Here is a 22,880-nt window from a genome sequence, read left to right as displayed (position 1 = left end):
CATTATTGGTGAAAATATATGGTATCTCCAAAGTGGAAAACAGTGTGGAAATTTCTAAAAAAAAAAATTACACAAAGAACTTATGACCCAGCAATTCTATTTCTGGGTATATTCCTTAAGGTGTTAAGACTAGGAACTTGAATAGGTATTTTTTTTTTTTTTTTGACAGAGTGGACAGTGAGAGAGAGAGACAGAGAGAAAGGTCTTCCTTTGCCATTGGTTCACCCTCCAATGGCCACCGCGGCCAGTGCACCGCACTGATCCAAAGGCAGGAGCCAGGTGCTTCTCCTGGTCTCCCATGCGGGTGCAGGGCCCAAGCACTTGGGTCATCCTCCACTGCACTCCCGGGCCACAGCAGAGAGCTGGCCTGGAAGAGGGGCAACCCGGACAGAATCCGGCACCCCGACCGAGACTAGAACCTGGTGTGCCGGCGCCACAGGCAGAGGATTAGCCTAGTGAGCCGCGGCATCGGCCTTGAATAGGTAATTTATACATCAATGTTCACAGAACCATTATTCACAGTAGCCAAAAGGTAGAAGCAACCCAACTGTCCATAAGTAGATGAATGGATAAACAAAATGTAATATACACATACAATGGTATATTATTCAGCCTTTAAAAGGAAATTCTGACATATGCCACAATGTAGAATAAGACATTACACTATGTGAAATAAGTCAGTAACAAATGAGCAAATGCTGTGTTACTACTCTAGGTACTTTCATGTAGGTGTAATAAGAGTAAGACAGCAAGTAGAATGGTGGTTGTCAGGGGCTAGAGAGGCAGGCAAATACAGAGTTCATGTTTAATAAGAAGAGAATTCCAGCTGGGAAAAATAGAAAAGTACTGGGCACAGGCCCATGTTGCAGCACAAGGGTTAAGCCTCTGTCTGTGATGCCCGCGTCTCATATCAGAACACCATGCACCTGGGAAGGCAAAGTAGATGGCCCAAGTACTTGAGCCTCCCACCCATGTGGAAGACCATATGGAATCCTGGCTCCTACAACCTAACCCAGACCTGGATGGCTGATGCAGCAACTGGGAGAGTGAACAAGTGGATGGAAGAGCCTATATCTCTCCTCTCTGATGCTCTGCCTTTCAAATTATATATATAAGTCATAAAAAAAGAAAAGGTTCTGGGGACAGATGGAGGTGAGAGCTGAATAATGAGAATGTACTTACATGCTACATAATTGAACACTTGAAACACATGTTGAAGTAAAATAAGAATTTCAGAAAACAGATGAACAATCTGTAAAAAGTAAAATCCTGGGGCCAGTGCAGTGGCACACTAGGTTAATCCTCCGCCTGCAGCACCAGCATCCCATACGGGTGCCGGAATCTAGTGGCAATTGCTCTTCTTCCAGTCCAGCTCTCTGCTGTGGCCTGGGAAGGCAGAGGAGGATGGCCCAAGTGCTTGGGCCCCTGCACCTGTATGGGAGACCAGGAGGAGGCACCTGGCTCCTGGCTTCAGATCAGCGTAGCTCTGGCCGTTGCAGCCATTTGGAGGGGGAGAACCAGCAGAAGGAAGACCTTTGTGTGTGTGTGTGTGTGTGTCTCTCTCTCTCTCACTCACTCACTGTCTGTAACTCTACCTGTCAAATAAATAAAAATCTTTAAAAAAAAAAAAAGTGGCTGGCACCATGGCTCACTAGGCTAATCCTCCGCCTGCAGCACCGGCACCCCAGGTTCTAGTCCCAGCTGGGGCGCCGGATTCTGTTCTGGTCGTTCCTCTTCCAGTCCAGCTCTCTGCTGTGGCCTGGGAAGGCAGTGGAGGATGGCTCAAGTGCTTGGGCCCTACACCCACATGGGAGACCAGGAAGAAGCACCTGGCTCCTGGCTTCGGATCGGCGCAGCACACTGGCCATAGCAGCCATTTGGGGGGTGAACCAACGGCAAGGAAGACCTTTCTCTCTGTGCCTCTCTCTCTCTCTCTCTCACTGTCTAACTCTGCCTGTCAAAAAAAAAAAAAAAAAAAAAAAAAGTAAAATCCTGTGGCCAGCATTGTGGTGTAATGGATTAAGCTGCCACTTGTGACGCCAGCATCCCATATGGGCACCAATTTGAGTCCTGGCTGCTCCACTTCAAATACACTCCTTGCTAAAGCACCTGGGAAAGCCATGGAGAATGGTTCAAGTCTTTGGCACCCTGAACCCACACAGGAGACCCAGATGAAGCTCCTGGCTTTGACCTGGCCCAGCCCTAGCCATTGCAGCCATCTGAAGAGTGAACCAGTGGATGGAAGCTAGCTCTCACGTTCGTTCTCTCTCTCTCTCTCTCTCTCTCTCTCTCCATCTCTCCCTCTTTAACTCTGCCTTTCAAATAGATAAAATAAATCTCAAAAATTAAAATCCTAAGCCCCCCAAATATTAACAGGATGTTCACTGAAATTTTATAACATTGCTACAGAACATCCTCAAAAAAAAAAAAAAAAAAAAAAAGCTGTGGAGATTTTAATTCTGACAATTTATTTGTGAGCCGTCTATGAAATCTTTAAAATAAATCTAACTTAGCAAAAACTGAAAAAATTACATAGCCATTCAGAGGTTAAAGAAAAATGTCAAAAGGCACAAGAAAATTAGGAGAAGCAAAATCCTTGAAGTTTAAGCTTTCTATTTGGTCAGTATCAATCATTAGGCCGAATGAAGTTTATTTCTATGCTTCATATGAAAGCTTGATTAATCAAGTTCTACTCTACAGAATTATTTATATATAAGGTTAAAAAAAAAAGCTTTATCCCTAATACATCTACAATACTAGTCTTTCTTTTTTAAAAAAAATTTATTTATTTGAAAGTCAGAGTTACAGAGAAAGAGAGGAAAGGAAAGACAGAGGGATCATCTCTAGGCTCACTCCCTAAAGGGCCAAGCCAGTCTGAAGCTAAGAGCCAGGAGCTTCTTCCAGGTCTCCCAAGTGGGTGCAGGAGCCCAAGGACATGGACCATCTTCCACTGCTTTCCCAGGCATATTACAGAGGGCTAAATCAGAAGTGAAGCAGCTGGGACTTGAACGAGCACCTACATGAATGCCAGTGCTACAGGCCATGGCTTAACCCACTGCACCACAGTGCTGGCCCCTACAATTCTAGTCTTGACATGATTCCCTTTGCCTAAGATTCTTTCCTTAATATTCAAAAAGTTTAAATGTCAACCATATTCTTTTGTTATACAAATGCAAATTTTAAGTATCCAAATGAATGTAACACAACAAATATTCTAAATACCAGTAATCTTTCAGGTACCAAAACTGGACACACAACTTAAGCACTCCGTATTCCCAGAGTCCCGACAGTTTAGTTTTACATAGTAAGATTCCAGCAAAATGTTTTCTCTAGGCTATTATGCAAATGACTTAATTAGCAGAAATAAGTCATTTTATTTCACGCTATATGCAGTGATCTAATAATTAATTTTCATTAATAAGAACTAGCTAGGGACCAGCATATGGGCTCCGATTCAAGTCCCGGCTGCTCCACTTCCCATCCAGCTCTCTGCTATGGCCTGGGAAAGCAGTTGAAAATGGCCTATGTTCTCGGGCCCCTGCACCCGCATGAGACACCCGGAGGAAGCTGCTGGCTCCTGGCTTCGAAATGGCACAGCTCCGGTCATTGTGGCCATCTGAGGAATGAACCAGAGGATGGAAGACCTCTCTCTCTCTCTGCCTTTCTCTGTGTAACTTTTTCAAATAAATAAATAAATTTTTAAAAAAATAACTAGCTAATAAGTTCATGAGTCACCTAAATAATTTTATTTTAAAGATTTACCTATTTATTTGAAAGAGTCACACAGAGAGGAGAGGCGGAGAGAGAGAGCAAGAGAGAGGTCTTCCATCCAATGGTTCACTCCCCAGATGGCCACAACGGCCAGAGCTCAGCCAATCCAACACCAGGAGTCAGGAGCCTCCTCCAGGTCTCCCACTCAGGTGCAGGGGCCCAAGAACTCAGGCCATCCTCCACTGCTTTCCCAGGCCATACCAGAGAGCTGGATTGGAAGTAGAGCAGCCAGGTCTCAAACTGGCGCCCATTTGGGATGCCAGCGCCTCAAGGCGCAGACATCAACCTGCTGCGCCACAGCACCAGCCCCACACCTAAATAATTTTTTAAGCAAACTGCCTAAACTTTAATAAAAGCATAAGCAAAATATACATATAAAGTCACCTACCAATATCTTGATAAAATTAGACGTTCACAATACATTGGAAACACAGTCATACTGGGTTAAGTTTAACCTAGAAAAATATTTCCTAAAGATTAAAACAAAGGGCCGGCATTGTGGCTCAGTGGGTTAAACCATCGCCTGCACAGCAGCAACCCATATGAGCACCAATTCGAGTCCCGGCTGCTCCACTTTAAATCCAGCTCCCTGCTAATGCCCCTTGGGAAAGCAATAAAACACAGCCCAAGTGCTTGGGCTCCTGCCACCCATTTGGAAGACCAGATGGAATTCTAGGCTCCTGGCTTTGGCCTGGCCTAGCCCTGGCTGTTGTAGTCATTTGGGTTGTGAATCAGCACATGGAAGCTCTCTGCCTACCTATCTGTCTCTAACTCTGCCTTTCAAACACATGTACCTTAAAGAACATGAAAGTCAAAACTGGAAACATGGTCAAAGTGGAGATAAATTAACAGTCCAGAAATATCTATTAAACTTTAAGAGTCAAATGTCTTATTGGGCATATATCATTGTTTCAGGACAATAATTTTATTAGCCTCTTAATAGAAAAGCTTGTCTTTCTCCTTTCTTGCCTAGCTTCTGCCTTTGATGTACATAAAACTGGACAAGTTTAAACCACTTCACCAGATACATCAATGAGAAATCTATGGCACCGCAAACAGTCATTTATTTTAATTTAGTTGACTATAGTATTCAGAATAAAAATGTGCCCTACTAAAGAATTAAGAAGTGGGAACGAGGGGCCGGCGCTGTGGCACAACAGGTTAACGCCCTGGCCTGAAGCACCAGCATCCCATATGGGCGCTGGTTCAAGACCCAGCTGCTCCTCTTCCGATCCAACCCTCTGCTATGGCCTGGGATCTCAGTAGAAGATGGCCCAAGTCCTTGGGCCTCTGCACTGACACAAGAGACCCGGAAGAAGCTCCTGGCTCCTGGCTTCGGATCGGTGTAGCTCCAGCCTTGGCGGTCATCTGGGGAGTGAACCAGCAGATGGAAGACCTCTCTTTCTATCTCTACCTCTCTCTCTAACTCAGTCTTTCAAATAAATAAATCTTTAAAAAAAAAAAAAGAAGAAGAAGAAGAAGTGGGAACCATACCTCAGCCTTTGTATGCATTACTCAAATGTTTATGGTGATGCTGTAGGAGTCAGAGCCCCTAGCTTACTAAATGCCAGTTCAGTTTCTGTACTCTGGCTTGCTTGCCGGCCGGCTATAATAACATGATAGGCCTCATCCAGGACCAGCCAAGGAGGCTGGCCGGGTCCTTGAGAACAAAGAAGGTATGTTCCCCTGGAATTTCTGACCTTCTGCTCCCCACCAGCTCCCCTGAAATTTATGGCCCAATGCTTCCCGCCAGTTCCTCCCCATGCCATCTCCTTTGTGTGGCCTTCCCGCCACTTAAGTATATAGTTTTTACATTTAAATTAATCAATGAACATGTTAGGTCCCAATACCTTGCCATATAGAGAGTAAGACGGTAACCTACTTAGGAGATGACCTGCACCCTTGTAAGTGTGAGGCTATAAAAACCTCTCTTATGCAAACGAGAGGGCCTTTTGCCGGTGGCTAAACGGCTTTGTGCGGATAGGGGGTCCCAGTCGGCTGGTAACAAATAAACCTCTGCTTTTGCATCCACGACTGTGCCTTGTGCATTGATTGGGAAATTCGGACACAACAATGCTGATGTGAACACACCTATGTACTGCCAGTCATATAAAAGTACAGTGTGTATGTTTATACAGTACATAATATGTGATATTAATAAATGACTATGTTAAGTGCTTTGTATATTTACTGTGCTATACTTAATATTTTAGAGCAGGGGTGGGCAATGTCTAGCCTGCAGGCCTTACAAGGCCCAGGAAATCATGTTGGTCTGGCTCTGCCAAGACAACTGCAGGAGGGACTCGAAGTTCAATAAATCTGTAGCAGGCTAATTTTTAAGCTGATAATTTTGTATGGCCTGCAAATGATGTTATAAGTATCCAAATGACCCTTGGCAGAAAAGAAGGTCCCCACCTCTGTGTTAGGGTGTATTTCTGCTTACAAAAAAAGTTTACTGTAAAACAAAAAATAGAAAAAAAAGAGATGAGGCCTAGAGGAAATTTTTTTTCACTTGGAGAAAATAAAAGGACAGGAAGCATAAAATGGGTCACTAAATGACCAAGTAACTACTAGTAAAATTCTTTAGTCATATGATATCTTCCCAAAGATCTTAACAATAATTTGTGTCTTATACAAAAATAAAATGTCCCTTCTAGGGAGAAAAAAGACAATTCAATTAATTTGTGTGTTCTTACATTCTTAAGGGCAGATGATACTGTGTACTTCCCAGGGACCACAACACTAGCATGACATTTTCAAAACTGTAATTCGCAGAGCTGGCATGTGGCAAAGGGAGTTAAGCCTCTTTCTGCAATGCCAGCATCTCATTTGGGCACCAGTTCAAGACCCAGCTGCTCCACTTGATCCAGCTCCCTGTTAATGTGCCTAAGAAAGCAGAAGAGGATGGTCCTGGTGCTTGAGTCCCTGTCACTCACATGGGAGACTAAGATGGGGTTCCAGGCCCCTGGCTTCAGCCTGGCCCAGTCGCAGCCATTCTGGCCATTCAGGAAGTGAGCCAGCAGATGGAATCAATCTCTGCCTTTCCCCCTCTCTAACTCGGCCTTTCAAATAAATAAATCTTTTTTAAAAAATTTATTTATTTGAAAGGTGAAGTTACAGAGAGGCAGAGGCAGAGAAAGAGAGAGAGGTCTTCCATCCACTGGTTCACTCCCAAACTGCTGCAACTGCTGGAGCTGGGCTGATCTGAAGCCAGAAGTCTGGAGCTTTTTCTGGGTCTTTCACAAGCATGCAGGGGTCCAAGGACTCTGCTCCTTTTCCAGGCACACCAGCGGGGAGCTGGATTGGAAATGGAACAGCCAGGACTTGAACTGTCACCCACATGGGATGCCAGCACTGCAGGCGGCAGCTTTACCTGCCAGGCCACAGCGCTGGTCCCTCAAATAAATTTTTAAAAAATCTTAAACTTTTTTTAAGTTATAATTCTATTTTAAGAATTATTTCTGGGACCAGTGCTGTTGCATAGCAGGCTAAGCCAGGACTCCAACCAGCAATCTGATAGGGGGATGCTAGCAACAGTTTCCTTTATTCTTAACATATGACATGATGTATTCCCTTTTAAGAACTGGTTTGAGACAGACTCTGATAAAACCCCTGGGGTACCAAAAGGAAAACTGCCTTAACCACTGTGACTACTTTACCCACTTCACTCAAAAAAGCAACTCTTACATGAGTAATTCTCTAAGTCATATTCCTTTTCCTTCATAGCCTACAAACTGAATGAGGTCAAAAAAATTACATTTTATTCACCACCACATCCACACAGAGCCTAGAGTATAACACTGCCTCTTAAGTAGGTAGCACTTGGTAAACTTCTTGAATATTTATTTATTTGAAAGAGCTACAGAGATTTTAGATCTGCTGGTTCACTCCCCAGATGGCCAAAGCAGGAGCTTCAGCTGGGTTTCCCATATGGGTGGCAGGGATCCAAACACTGGACCATCTTCCACTACTAGGTAAACACTTATCTTATTAATCAGCACCCAAGAAAAAAGGCAAAGACAAGAAAGAAGATGGCCCAAGTGCTTGGGCCCTGAACCCCATGGGAGACCAGGAGGAAGCACCTGGCTCCTGCCTTCAGATCAGCGCAGTGCACCGGCCGCGGCGGCCATTGGAGGGTGAACCAACGGCAAAGGAAGACCTTTCTCTCTCTCTCTCTCTCACTGTCCACTCTGCCTGACAAAAATAAATAATAATAATAAAGTCTAGAGCAGCCACAGAGAAAAATAAAATAATATAGCTAATATACTAATAGTGGAGATACAATTAATGTTAAAATATTTAATCAAAAAAATGACAGAGAAAGAACAAAAAATAGATGAGATGAGATAACAAACAGCAAGATGGATCTAATCACATGGATACTTGCATTAAATGTAAATAGATCTTTCAAAGACAACAATTTAAAAAAGTGAGGACTATCAGCCTAAATACAAAAATCAAGGTAGGTGTTAGGTAGGAAGTCAGAAATGAGCTTATATGTGTGTGACAAAGACCTAAGGAATTGACATCCAGGTCCAGCATCCACAACTCAAAGTCATCCCAATAACCTTCCAGGTGCAGCCCAGTATCTGCACTTCAAACATCCTGCCCTGCTGGATCCTGGGTTCTACACGATAACCATCCTTCCTCTAAGGCGGGGCCACACCAGCCAGGCTTCCCCTGTCTGATAACTTCAGGGGGCAAACTCAGAAAGGAATTTTTTGTATTTACATCCAACAAGTCCTTTGTTCGGGAGGAGAGGGGGAGGAGGAAGGGGAGGGAAGGCAAGACCCATCCTCTTAAAAGCCCCAGCCTAAATGTGCACTGCGCACTCTCTCTCAGGTCCTGTCTGGAGGGGTGCCCATCCATTCTTACTGATGTCCCTACCCTAATAAGCCTTGCTATTTTGCTTTCCACTACTCTGTCTTACACCTGAATTCTTTCTTGCACGAAGACAAGGACCCTTTTGCTTCTCCGGTAACAGTAGGTATTTGGTACCCACAACTAATATCAGTCCCTGAGTTCAAGTCCCAGGTCCACTTCTGATCCAGTGTCTTGCTGGGGGGCAGAAGATGAAGATTCAAGTATTTGAGCCCCTACCACCCACACAGGAGACCGGAACTGAGGTTCCAGCTCCTGGCTTCAGCCTGGCCCAGGCCCAGCTGTTGTAAGCATCTGGGAAGTGAATCAGTGGATGGAAGATCAATAGATCTCTGCCTTTCAGATAAAATAAAACAACATTTTTTAAAAAGCAAGACTTAACTGTATGCTAATTTTAAGAAATTATTGTGTATTTACACTATGGAGCACTACTCAGCTGTTAAAAAAAAAATGAAATCCTGTCAAGATGGAAGCAAATGGAAACCATTATACTTAGTGAAATAAGCCAGTCCCAAAAACACAGGTAACTGATTGAAGGTAACTAACAGAGTACCTGAAATGTAATATACTGGAGTGAAATAGACATTTTGAGATTCAATGATTGTTTACAGCCCTTGTCTCTTCCACAGAAGAAAAAATTTTTTTCTCTTCATACTATCTGTTGAAACTTTACTTAGTGTAGGGTTACCTATTCAATCATTAAGTAAACTGAAAACAGATCTTTGTAAAAATTAAGAGTGAGAATGTGAGCGGAAGGAGGAGGGAGGGTTGAGTGTGGCAGAAGGGACAGTAAGGGGAGAAGTGTCACAATGTTCCCAAATCTGTTTCTATGAAATACATGAAACTTGCATAGCTTAAATTTTTAAATAAAAAAATAAAGGCAAACAGTACCAAGTATTGACACAGAGCATCGAGACTTCTCTTACTGTAGCTGGTAGGAATACAAAACAGGCAATTTCTTATCATTATAAACATGCTTATCACACAACCCTGGAATTTCTACTCCCAGATATTTAGCCAAGAGAAATGCAAATTCATGTGCATACAAAGACATGCATACAAATGTTTACAGAAGATTTAACAGTCAAAAACTGAAAACAACCTAAACATTTATCAACTAGTAAATAAACTGGAATAATCAAACAATAGACTGTTACTTAACAATTAAACAAATAAACTACTACTTTCAACAACATGGATAAATCTTGAAGCATTATGCTAAGTTAACAAAACAGACAAACTAGTATACCATGTATATTCCATTTACATGATATTCTGAAAAGGCAAAATTTTGCAAAAGATGCCTCTATAAAGTTGATTTTTCTTTTCCCATTTAGCAGTAACAAAGGTATGCATACTTGTATGGAGGTGAAACAAGTTATTTTTCCAAAATCTTAGTTACCATAAGGCTCTAGGATGCTAATGACTTACATTATAATTATATCATTAGTAACTAATGGAAGCATGTTTTGAAACACAAGCCATTTTACTATAAATCAAACTTGGAATATAAGTTTTAGGAAGAAGATCAAGAAGAAGATCCTGGGTGGGCCAGTGTTACAGCACAGCAAGTTCAACTGTCAATTGCCTGGGAAGGCTGCAGAGGATGGTCCGAATCCTGAGGTCCCTGCCCTTCACGAGGCAGACCAAGATGACCAGGATGCTCCTGGCTCCAAACAGGCCAAGACATGGCTGTTGCAGCAATTTAGGGAGTGAACCATCTCTCTTTTCTCCTCAACCTCCCCCTACCCCCAAGCCTCCAACTGTGAGGCCAGCATCTCATATAAACACCAGTTCCAGGTCCAGCTCTGCTCCACTTCTAATCTAGCTGCCTGCTAATGCACCTGGAAAAGCAGCGAAAAATGAACCAAGTGCTTGTGCCCTTGCCACCTACATGCAAAACCTGGATGGAGTTCCAGGCTCCTGGCTTCAGCCCTGGCTATTGTGGTCATCTGTGTAGTGAATCAGCAGGTGGAAGATCTCTTTCTCTCCCCGCCTCCACTCCCTGTAACTCTGCCTATCAAATTAACACACTTTTAAACATAAGTAAATAAATGAATAAAGAAATACCTTTTAGGCTAATCCTCCGCCTTGCGGCGCCGGCACACCGGGTTCTAGTCCCGGTCGGGGCACTGATCCTGTCCCAGTTGCCCCTCTTCCAGGCCAGCTCTCTGCTGTGGCCAGGGAGTGCAGTGGAGGATGGCCCAAGTCCTTGGGCCCTGCACCCCATGGGAAACCAGGAGAAGCACCTGGCTCCTGCCATCGGATCAGCGCGGTGCGCCGGCCGCAGCGCACTACCGCGGCGGCCATTGGAGGGTGAACCAACGGCAAAAAGGAAGACCTTTCTCTCTGTCTCTCTCTCACTGTCCACTCTGCCTGTCCAAAAAAAAAAAATGTTTCCAAGACTCTTTGAAGGAACTCCATGAACTGCATTTAACCCACAGTGAAACATCTAAAGAAGTTTCAAATTACAAAGGGCAAAACAGCTAAAACAGATTAGGCTAAAAGTTGGATAGTGTGATATAGACTTCTCAAATACTTGGCTGACCGGCCAGCACCGCGGCTCAATAGGCTAATCCTCCGCCTTGCGGCACCGGCACACCAGGTTCTAGTCCCAGTTGGGGCACCGGATTCTGTCCCGGTTGCCCCTCTTCCAGGCCAGCTCTCTGCTGTGGCCAGGGAGTGCAGTGGAGGATGGCCCAAGTGCTTGGGCCCTGCACCCCATGGGAGACCAGGAGAAGCACCTGGCTCCTGCCTTTGAATCAGCGCAGTGTGGCGGCCATTGGAGGGTGAACCAACAGCAAAGGAAGACCTGTCTCTCTCTCTCACTGTCCACTCTGCCTGTCCAAAAAAAAAAAATACTTGGTTGACAACACTGTTGGACAGTTTATTTTGGGACTGGAATATTTAAAAGTTCTTCACATTCCCTGAAGCTTCCACTCACTAACTCCATTAATCAAATGCTTCCAAAACCATAATCTTGAAAGGTTTCTTTGTTTCAATTTGAAAGGCAGAAAGAGAAATCAGAACAGAGATCTTCCATCAGCTAGTTCATTCCCCAAATGCTTGTTACAGCTGGGGCTGTGTTAGGCCAAAGCAAGGAGTCAGGAACTAAATCTGGGTCTCCCACATGGGTGGCAGGGACCCAAATACTTGAGTCATCACCTGCTGCCTCTCAAGGTACTTAATAGCCGCAAACTAGAATCAGAAGCAGAACAAAGGGGCTGGCATTGTAGCAGAGTAGGTAAAGGTGCCGCAAGTGATCCCACATCTCATGGGCATCTCATATGGACACCAGTTCCTGCCCTGGCTGCTCCACTTCCAATCCAGCTCCCTGCTAATGGTCTGGGAAAAACAGCGGCAGATGACCCAAGTGTTTGGGCCCCTACCACCCACATGGGAGACCTGAATGAAGCTCCTGGCTTCAGCCTGGCCAGATCTAGCCATTGAGGCCATCTGGGGAGTGAACCAAGGGATGTAAGTTCTCTCTATATATGTATCTCTCTCTCTCTCTCTCTCTCTCTCTCTGTTACTCTTTCAAATAAATAAATAAATCTTTAAAAAAAAAATAAAGCAGAAGGAAGATTGCAACAAAGGCACTCTAACAAGGCATGCAGGCATCCCAAGTGGCATGTTAACTGTTGCACCAAATGCCCACTTCTTTAAGTTTTGCAGTTTTACTCTCCATGGTTTCAGTTACCCACAGTCAATCATAGTTTCAAAACATTAGTTTAATACAACGAAGAATTAAGGTATTTTCACAGAAAATATATTCATACAACTTTTATTACAGTAAAACTCTTGGAGTGTTTTATTATTGTTAAATCTCTTACTACACCTAAATTATAAACTAAATTTTTATCACGGTATTGTATATATAGGAAAAGACATGTCTATATAGGGTTCAGCACTATCTGGGGTTTCAGGCATCAACTGGGATCTCAGAATGGGGAATACTGTACCTATCTTTTTTTTTTTTTTTTTTTTGGACAGGCAGAGTGGACAGTGAGAAACAGAGAGAAAGGTCTTCCTTTTTGCCGTTGGTTCACCCTCCAATGGCCGCCGCGGTAGGCGCGCTGCAGCTGGCGCACCGCGCTGATCCGATGGCAGGAGCCAGGTGCTTCTCCTGGTCTCCCATGGGGTGCAGGGCCTAAGCACTTGGGCCATCCTCCACTGCACTCCCTGGCCATAGCAGAGAGCTGGCCTGGAAGAGGGGCAACCGGGACAGAATCCGGTGCCCCGACTGGGACTAGAACCCGGTGTGCCGGCGCCGCAAGGCGGAGGATTAGCCTAGTGAGCCACGGCGCCGGCTCTGTACCTATCTTTCAATTCTCACCTACGTGTGTTACCCTAGAAAATTAGGATCACATAAAAGAGGAACCAGATTTTGCAAAACATATGCCAAAAACTTATTAAAAAACAAAACAAAAAAGCTGCTCTTAACACATCTAACTGACCACATCAACTTTAACCTCAATCAAAAGAAAATAAATTGTAGGCCAGTGTTACAGCATAGTGGGTAAAGCCACCACCTGCGAAGACAGCATCCAATATAAGCACCAGTTCATGTCCCAGCTGCTCCACTGCCAGGAAAGTGCCCTGGGAAAGCAGCAGAAGATGGCTCAAGTGCTTGGACCCCTGTCATCCAGATGGGAGACACAGCCGAAGCTCCTAGCTCATGGCTTTAACCTGGCTTAGCCTTGGCTGTTGTGGCCATTTGGGGAGCAAACCAACAGACTGAAGATTCTTTCTTTCTCTCTCTCTCTCTCTCTCTCTCTCTCTCTCTGTAGATGTTTCAAATAAATTAAATAAATCTTTAAGAATAAACAGACTCTCTTCATCTCTATCACTAATTCATTGTGTGGGAGTGTAATACCTAACCCAGCAATGGGCAATCCACAGACCCTAAAGTAATTACTAATAGTTTATTAATACTTAGCATGCATAGTTTTTTTGTTTTTTTAAGATTTACTTATTTATTTGAAAGTCAAAGTTACACAGAGAGAGGAGAGGCAGAGAGAGTGAGAGGTCTTCCATCCACTGGTTCACTCCCCAGATGGCCGCAACAGCCAGAGCTGCGCTGATCCGAAACCAGGAACCAGGAGCAGGAGCTTCTTCTGGGTCTCCCATATGGGTGCAGGGGCCCAAGTACTTGGGCCATCTTCTTCTGCTTTCCCAGGCCATAGAAGAGACTGGATTGGAAGTGGAGCAGCCAGGACTCAAACCGGCACCCGTATGAGATGCCAGCACTGCAGGCGGCAGCTTTATCTGTTACACCATGGCACAGACCCCAGCATGCATACTTTTTACCTCTATCACGTCTTATTTTCCACTGACATTTTTCTTCCCCCTTTAATGCCTCTTTTATATGATTATCACAGCTACTTTGTAAGAAACCAAAAGGTTATTTATGTCTTATCAGTGAAAATATAATTACAGCCTGACTTTTTAATCTTTGCTTTTCTAGTTATTATAGTAATAATCTCTTTAAAGGAAATTTCTACACTACAGATACATGTAAATGGTTGGAAAGGAATACTGATCCATTCTATACCATTATGAACACTCTTCCCTCTAAGCAAAGGCCATTAAGAAATCTAAGATACTTGGGGTCAATGTGGCATAACGGGTTAAGCCACTGCCTGTGACGCCAGCATCCCATATGGGCGACAATTCTCATCCCAGCTGCTCCAATTCTGATCCAGCTCCCTGCTAATGGCCTGGGAAAGCAGTAAAAGATGGCCCAAATTGTTGGACCCCTGCCACATGGGAGACCTGGAAGAAGCTCCTGAATCGTGGCTTTGACCTGACCCACCCCTGTCAAATGTGATCATTTGAGGCCGGCGCCACGGCTCACTAGGCTACTCCTCCGCCTTGCGGCGCCGGCACACCGGGTTCTAGTCCCAGTCAGGGCACCGATCCTGTCCCAGTTGCCCCTCTTCCAGGCCAGCTCTCTGCTGTGGCCCGGGAGTGCAGTGGAGGATGGCCCAAGTGCTTGGGCCCTGCACCCCATGGGAGACCAGGAGAAGCACCTGGCTCCTGCCATCGGATCAGCGCGGTGCGCCAGCCGCAGCGCGCCTACCGCGGCGGCCATTGGAGGGTGAACCAACGGCAAAAGGAAGACCTTTCTCTCTGTCTCTCTCTCTCTCTGTCCACTCTGCCTGTCAAAAAATAAAAAATAAAATTAAAAATTAAAATTAAAAAAAATTTTTTAAAAAAATGTGATCATTTGGGAGTGAACCTCTGGATGGAAGATCTCTCCGTCTCTCCCTCTCCCTCTGTAACTCTTCCTTTCAAAATAAATAAATAACTCTTTAAAAAAGGAAAAAAAATTAAGCTACTGTGTAACTTTTACTCCACTGAGTGTTCATATATGAGCTGAGTTTACCTGGGTATATTAAATGTTTATCCTGAGATTAGTCCTTACTATCTTTAAATACTTAGAAAATCCACTGTAGGAATGGTATACTAAGGTGGTTCACGGAGGAAAAAAAAAAAAAAAACACCACCACACTTCAGGCCCCAAGGCCCAGGTGCTGGATGCTGCAGGATCCATCTCATCTCCTCTGCCTCTTTGTTTTGCCACATTATCTCCCACTGCAAACAGACCTAGCTCAAGAAGCTGGGACAGCTAGTCCAATGTCTGGAGGAAGTCCCAGCTTCATACTCCCAGAAATAAATTGACAGCCTGCTCCAGTCATCTGTATACCAACAGAAGTGAAAAAAAGCCTACTGGTCTTTTGTGTCAAATGCTAATCCCTGTGCCAATCAGCACTACAACAGGGATAGGTACAAAACTAACTGGGCATAGTACACATATTTAGCCCTTAAGTAACCAGAAAATGAGGACCGGACTCCTTGTTAAATACACTAGAAGCAATGATTTCTCACTATCTGTAAGTTAACTTATGCTGATTTCATATACTGAATCCAAGAATCTCAAAACCAGACCAAAAAAATCCAGTCAATATCCAATTCCTTTTATTACAATAATTAAGTGTTGGGAGGGAGTCCCTAAGTGTTCAAACAATCTAGCTTAAAAAATACAATCTGAGAATTAGCAATACTACCACTAAATGTAAAAAATAAGGAAATCAATCCCCCAGCAGTGAACCAGTGACCTATGATTACAGAAAAGTCCTATCACAAAAGAAAAAAGGAAGAGAGACATAAAAGACAATTTAAAGGACGAATACGTAAGTTCAGCAGGAAACACGGCAGTCTCATTTTAATACTTTACTCGATGATGGCACAAATCTAAAACTAAAGGAGAGCATGAGCTTCCTGCTATTGGTGCTCATATAATCACCATAGCAATGGTTAAAGTTCATATACCACTCCTGAAGCTAAACATCCCTGGATAAATGCTTCGAAGTTTCTTTCAGTGGAAAGGAATGCAAAACTTCCTGGCATATCTAAGTTTTAAATTACTTTGTTTCATGGCTAATCATTTCAAAACAACTGAGCGTTGAATAAAAAGCCAGCAACCTCAAATTCTTTGCTGATTCATCACTCAGTTTAACTCCGAAGTTTGTTACAACTCTAGTTTTTATCTTTCCTGTACTTCCAGTCCCATGCAAACTGTCCCCCACATGACTGCACTAAATGCAGACGTATACTCAAAATTCAATTCAAACAACGACTCTATATTTAGTAGTATATGGTATTCATAAAATACAGAAAAGGATCCACTTCCTACTAACTTATCTTTTAAGCTCAATCTGAGGCAAAATAATACTCTTTTTAACAAGTAGCACATTTATGGTTATGAGAAAGAATTAAATACAAGATAATGTTTATTATTTCTTACTAAAAAGTTCTGTAAGATTTTAAGAATACTGCTATTTACACACACACAAAAATGAAGAGCTGCAAATGATGCCAGAGAGAAGTCAAGGTCCTTGCTTATAAAAATTATAACAGCCAACACACATTATTTTAACGGTTGATTTATTTATTTGCAAGGCAGAGTTACAGAGAGAGCAAGAGAGAGGGAGATCTTCCATCCACTGATTCACTCTTCAAATGGTCACAACAGCTGGAGCTGCACCTATATGAAGCCAGGAGCCAGGAGCCTTCCAGGTATCCAACATGGGTACAAGGGCTCAAACACTGGGGCCATCTCTCACTGCTGTCCCAAGCCATTAGCAGAGAGCTGGATCAGAAGCGCAGCAGCCAGGACTCGAACCAGTGACCACACGGGATGCTGGTGCCACAAGCAGAGGCTTAACCTACTATGCCACACTGCCAGCCCTGCCAATGCACATGTATTAGTTATTTAATATTAGAACAACCCTATAAAGGTAGGTGCTATGATTATCAATGTTCTACAAAGAGGGAAATTAAGGCACAGAGAAATAAGGTAACTTGCCCAAGCCACAAAGCTAGCCAATAAATAATTTACAGATGCAAGTTTAAACCATATAATTAAATAGGGGGCCGGCGCTATGGAGTACCAGGTAAAGCCGCAGCCTGCAGTTCCTGCATCCCATATGGGTGCCAGTTCGAGTCCCAGCTATTCCACTTCTGATCTAGCTCTCTGCTGTGGCCTGGGAAAGCAATAGAAGATGGCCCAAATCCTTGGGCCCCTGCATCCATGTGGGAGACCCAGAAGAAGCTCCTGTATCCTGGCTTCAGATAGGTGCAGCTCTGGCCATCGCAGCCATCTGGGAAGTGAACCAGCAGATGGAAGACTCTCTCTTTGCCTCTCTCTCTATAACTCTGCCTTTCAAATAAATAAATCTTTAAAAAAGAAAGAAATTAAGTAGGAATAGCACATAAAATAAGACCAATTCCAAAACAAACAGACCAGTGACAAAGTTCTCCACCTCAAAAAGGCAGAAAAGCAGCATAAAGTAAGAGAAATTAAGGGGGCCGGCCCTGTGGTTCACTTGGTTAATCCTCCACCTGTAGCGCTGGCATCCCATATGGGCACTGGGTTCTAGTCCCGGTTGCTCCTCTTCCAGTCCAGCTCTCTGCTGTGGCCCAGGAGGGCAGTGGAGGATGGCCCAAGTGCTTGGGCACCTGTAACCACATGGGAGACCAGGAGGAAGCACCTGGCTCCCAGCTTCGGATGGCCGTAGCAGCCATTTGGGGGGTGAACCAACAGAAGGAAGACCTTTCTCTGTCTCTAACTCTGCCTGTCAAAAAAAAAAAAAAAGAAAAGAAAAGAAAAACCTGTATTCTCAAATCACACAAAAATATTTAAAAAGTGACTCTTTTTATTTTTTAAGATTTACTTATTTATTTGAAAGTCAGAATTACACAGAGATAGAAGGAGAGGCAGAGACAGAGAGAGAGAGGTCTTTCATCCGCTGGTTCACTCCCCAATTGGCTGCAATGGCCTGAGCTACACCGATCCAAAGCCAGGAGCTTCTTCCGGGTCTCCTACATGGGTGCAGGGGCCCAAGGACTTGGGCCATCTTCTACTGCCTTCCCAGGCCACAGCAGAGAGCTGGATCGGAAATGGAGCAGCCAGGACTCGAACCGGCACCCATAAGGAACGGCGGCACTGCAAGCAGAGGCTTTACCCACTTTACCACAGTGCCGGCCCCCCAAAAAAGTAACATTTTTAAAGAAGAAACTTTTACTATTTGAGAAGCACATTCTAGAGCAAACTCATATTAAATGTCAGCACTTTGAAAATTAACTTTTCATCCCTAAGTATTATGCCTAAAGTATATATAACAAATAGCCAAAAGGAATTCTCTGTAATATTCTACAGTGAGTACTATCATGCTTACCATGTTTTGCTGAGAAACAGAAAGTTCTAAAATAATTAAAATGGGCCAATCTATCACTGTGGCATATTCACCTTGGCCTTATCGCTAAAACATATTTTCAGACAATTTAGGTGTTTTCTTATCTCTAAAACAAGTTTCAACAACATGAGAAAAAAGGCATGCTATTTCCACACAGAGCCAACAGTTAAGTGATTTTTGGTAGTGATTATGGAAGACTAATCTGCCATGGATAAAAACTTACAGCTACGAAACTAAATTTAGAAATGGAGCTGCAGGGGCTGGCAATGTGACGCAGCAGGTTACTGGCGTCCCATATGGACACAGGTTTCAGTACTGACTGCTCCACTTCGATCCAGCTCCCTGCTGGTGCGCCTGGCAATGCAGCAGAGAATGGCCCCGCACCCATGTGAGAGACCCAGAGTAGGTGACTGGCTCCTGGCTTTGGCATGGCCCAGCCTCAGTCGTTGCAGCCATTTGGGAAGTGAACCAGAGGATGGATGATTGATCGATCTCTCTCTCTCTCTCTCTCTCTCTCTCTCTGCATCTCTCCTTCTCTGTCTCTGAACTCTACTTACAAATGAATAAATCATAAAGAAAAAAAAAAAAGAAGCTGTAGTAACTCTATTCGATAAAAGCCCATCAGAATTAGTATCTATTTCACAGCACTAACACGAGTCCATTTTCATACTATTTTTCTCCTAAAATGTGCAATGCTAGTAGGCAAATGGTCTGTTCCTCAAAACTGAACAGATTCTAGTCTTGCTCTGGTTTCTTTTGGTCTGTTCAAGTATGAAACAGTAGCTACAGTGTCTGACATGAACATGATACTTTGCTTACTACTGAGCTAAGTATATTCCCTTAGCTCTAGAAAACTGATACAGCATTGAGCTTCTAGAGTTAACCCTTAGTCACTATAAAGCTAATCTCAACTAGCCCCAGAGAAGGAAAATGGCACTATGATCCACAACAGTCTAACATTCTGAATCCTCGATCCCAAATCTTACAAGATTATTTGTGGGGGGCAGATATCTTACTTGTACTCTATTGTGGAAGTTCCTTCTAACTATGTACCATTACTCCCTAGAAGTACAAGTAAGATCCCATCTTGGTTTCTTGGCTGCCTTTTACTGATGTAATCATAGCATGAAGCTTTGAAATATGATCCTGGGCTAGGTCATTCTCTTCAAAGTGTCTATCATTACTCCCTGGTGAGTCAGCTTCCGGACTGCTGCCAATGTGTTTTTTGTTGAGTTTATCATGAAACCATATTTCTGTAGAGTTGGAACAGTGGTCAAAACACTGCATTTCAAAAAAGCTCCCTTAAAATGCCTTACAGATACCTACACAAGCAAATCACTCACATGTTTGAGTAAAAAAAGGGATACTAATACATGGATGTTGTGCAGTATCATGTTTAAAAAAATCTCATGTACAAGTATCCAAAAATGTCCTATAAATATCCCAAAAATTTTGAATAGATTTTGTACAAATAAGTACATTTAAAAATTGTTAAACCCTTGAGGAAGGAAAAGTCGCCTTAATTTGTCTGCATCGGGTAAGAACTTTGAGGTTAATAAAAACTTGAAATACCCCAGAATTTCTTGAAAAGCCATCAAATATCGTTGAAGAGAAAAAAATCTATTCTATTGTACCTTGTTAAGAAACCCATAAAATAGGTTTTGTAATCCTTAATTTTGACAAGGTAAAAAATGCTGGGAATCGGAGGAGGAGTAGATGGAAGCCAACTGAAGTATTCCACAGGGCAGAAATGAGTTAGCTCCTAGGTCCAAATAAGTTTTGGTTACTGCTTTCAGAATATGCAAAGTGAGATTAAATAAACATTCACGTATGGTCTTGGTCTCTTTAAAAGTTACCAAAGTCTGTCCTATAAACTTTATAAACTGTCATGGGAGCAAACGCTCAGTTGAACTGGACTTTCAGATACTCTGTTTAGGTTTATCAATAAGTAGAAAATAATTTCTAAGAAAGCTAATATATACAGATCAACAGGCTGAAGAAACTTGGGAGAAGCACCTGGCTCCTGCCACTGGAACAGCGCGGTGCGCCGGCCGCAGCGCGCTACCGCGGCGGCCATTGGAGGGTGAACCAGCGGCAAAAGGAAGACCTTTCTCTCTGTCTTTCTCTCTCACTGTCCACTCTGCCTGTCAAAAATTAAAAAAAAAAAAAAAAAGTTTCTTCAAACACAATCATCAATAGTTCTAGTGTGTAAGTTTTTTTTTTTTTAAAGATTTATTTCTTTGAAAGACAGAGTTACAAAGAAAGAGAGGGAGAGACAGATCTTCCATACCCTGGCTCACTTCCCAAATGGCTAGAGCAGAGCCAGTCCAAAGCCAGAAACCAGGAGCTGTTTCTGAGTCTCCCACGTGGGTGCAAGCACCCAAGCACCTGGGCCATCTTCTGATGCCTTCCCAGTCACATTAGCACGGAGATGGAAGTGGAGCAACCTGGACTCAGACAGACACCCATTTGGGATACTGGCATAGGCTGGTGGCAGCTTTACCCATTACACCACAGTGCCAGCCCCAGTGTATAAATCTTAAATACGCACCAAAACTCCATAAAAGTTGTTTTAATATCCACTAGGGGGAAAGATGTACATATACACTAACAAATATAAACACTTGGAATACATAAAATATATACTTCTACACAGCAGCTATTATATTGAAGGCAAGATATTCCCTAACAATTTAATTGCATTTAATTTGGAAAGCTTGAAAGAACTTTAGCTTAGACCAAGGAAGTTCTTTATCCAGACAAAAGACCCCATGCCCTCTAACTTACATCTCATAATTCCCTAAAGACTTAAGCACGTGGTAAAGAGCTCAAGAGGTACTCGCTCATCTATGAAATTTCAAGATGATCTCCCTTTCATTTATACTAGGATATGTGCTGACTTCCTATATTATTCCCTATATCACTAAAACTGGAAAATGCATAAGCTTCTTACTGCATTCTTTCTTTTAAAAAAAGATTTATTTATTTATTTGAAATTCAGAGTTACACAGAGAAAGGAGAGGGGGAGGGAGAGAGAGAGAGAGGTCTTCCATCTGCTGGTTCACTCCCCATTTGGCCGCAACAGCCAGAGCTGCGCCGATCCAAAGCCAGGAGTCAGGAGCTTCTTCCAGGTCTCCCATGTAGGTGCCGGGGCCCCAGGACTTGGGCCACCTTCTACTGCTTTCCCAGGCCACAGCAGAGAGCTGGATCGGAAATGGAGCAGCCCGGACTTGAACTGGTGCCCATATGGAATGCCCGTACTGTAGGCTGGGGCTTTACCCACTACACACAGCACCAGCCCCTTACTGCATTCTGATGTAACAAAGAGCACAGCTCACTAGGCTAATCCTCCACCTGCGGCGCCAGCACACTGGGTTCTAGTCCCGGTCAGGGCGCCAGATTCCATCCCGGTGGCTCCTCTTCCAGTCCAGCTGTCTGCTGCGGCCCGGGAAGGCAGTGGAGGATGCCCCAAGTCCTTGGGCCCTGCACCTGCATGGGAGACCAGGAGAAGCATCTGGCTCCTGGCTTCAGATCAGTGCGGTGCGCCAGCCACAGCGCGCCAGCCGCAGTGGCCATTGGGGGGTGAACCAATGGAAAAGGAAGACACCTTTCTCTCTGTCTCTCTCTCACTGTCCATCTGCCTGTAAAAAAAAAAAAAAAAAAAAAAAAAAAAAAAAAAAAAAAGAATAAATAATGGAGGGCAGCAACTTGGTGTTATTTAAATCTTGGTACAATGTAAATTTCCCACACATCATTTGTAACAGTGATTAAAAAGTTTACCCTCCAATACCCACCCTCCTTTTCAGCCTGTTGTAAAGTTCCAAATACCTAACACATTCATACTTAAATGTCTAATTAATTTCATATTTAAAACCAAGAGAGACACACACACACACACACACATCTCAACACTCTCCATCTCCATCTTCCTGCCCGAATCAACTTCCCTTGTTATTTCTGTTCTTGGGCTCAAAATCTATCATCTAAGAATATTCTTGCTTCTTGTATATACCTTCCAGCTCTCAGTACTAATCCCTCCTGAAAAGGTGTGTTACTACTGTGCTGCTGTTTCCACTGCACTAACAGGAACAACAACCACAACTAGCAAATATGGAGTGCTTACTATTGGCTAGATATTCTTCAGCAAATGCTAAAGATATTGTTGTTACCCCATTTTAAAAATGAGAAAACTAAAACATAGAGAAACTAAGGAACTTGCCATGATTAAAAACAGGTAAGCAGCAAAACCACTATAAACCCAAGCCTGAGCTTTTATTCACCATTCTAAAGTACAACAGTGCAAACAGCATCCAACTTGATGTCTAGGTCCAATCACTAGTTCAGCTACTCACTAGCGGTGTAGCCTCAGACAAGTCCTGACATCTATGAAACAATTTACTCACCTGTAAAGTGGGAGTAATAACAGAGCCTGCACTGCCTACTTAACAAGGTTGCTATGAAGACTAA

At 43.4% G+C, this 22,880-nt stretch overlaps 1 protein-coding gene across 8 annotated transcripts in view; it reads right to left on the bottom strand.

Moving 5' to 3' along the window:
• Window positions 1-22,880, bottom strand: part of MTMR3 (myotubularin related protein 3) — a 158,689-nt gene that overhangs the window by 120,060 nt on the left and 15,749 nt on the right. The window lies entirely within an intron of this gene.

Source organism: Lepus europaeus, chromosome 23 (assembly GCF_033115175.1).
Source record: "Lepus europaeus isolate LE1 chromosome 23, mLepTim1.pri, whole genome shotgun sequence".
Classification (NCBI taxonomy): Eukaryota; Metazoa; Chordata; class Mammalia; order Lagomorpha; family Leporidae; genus Lepus; species Lepus europaeus.
This window is presented reverse-complemented; position numbering and strand designations above follow the sequence as displayed.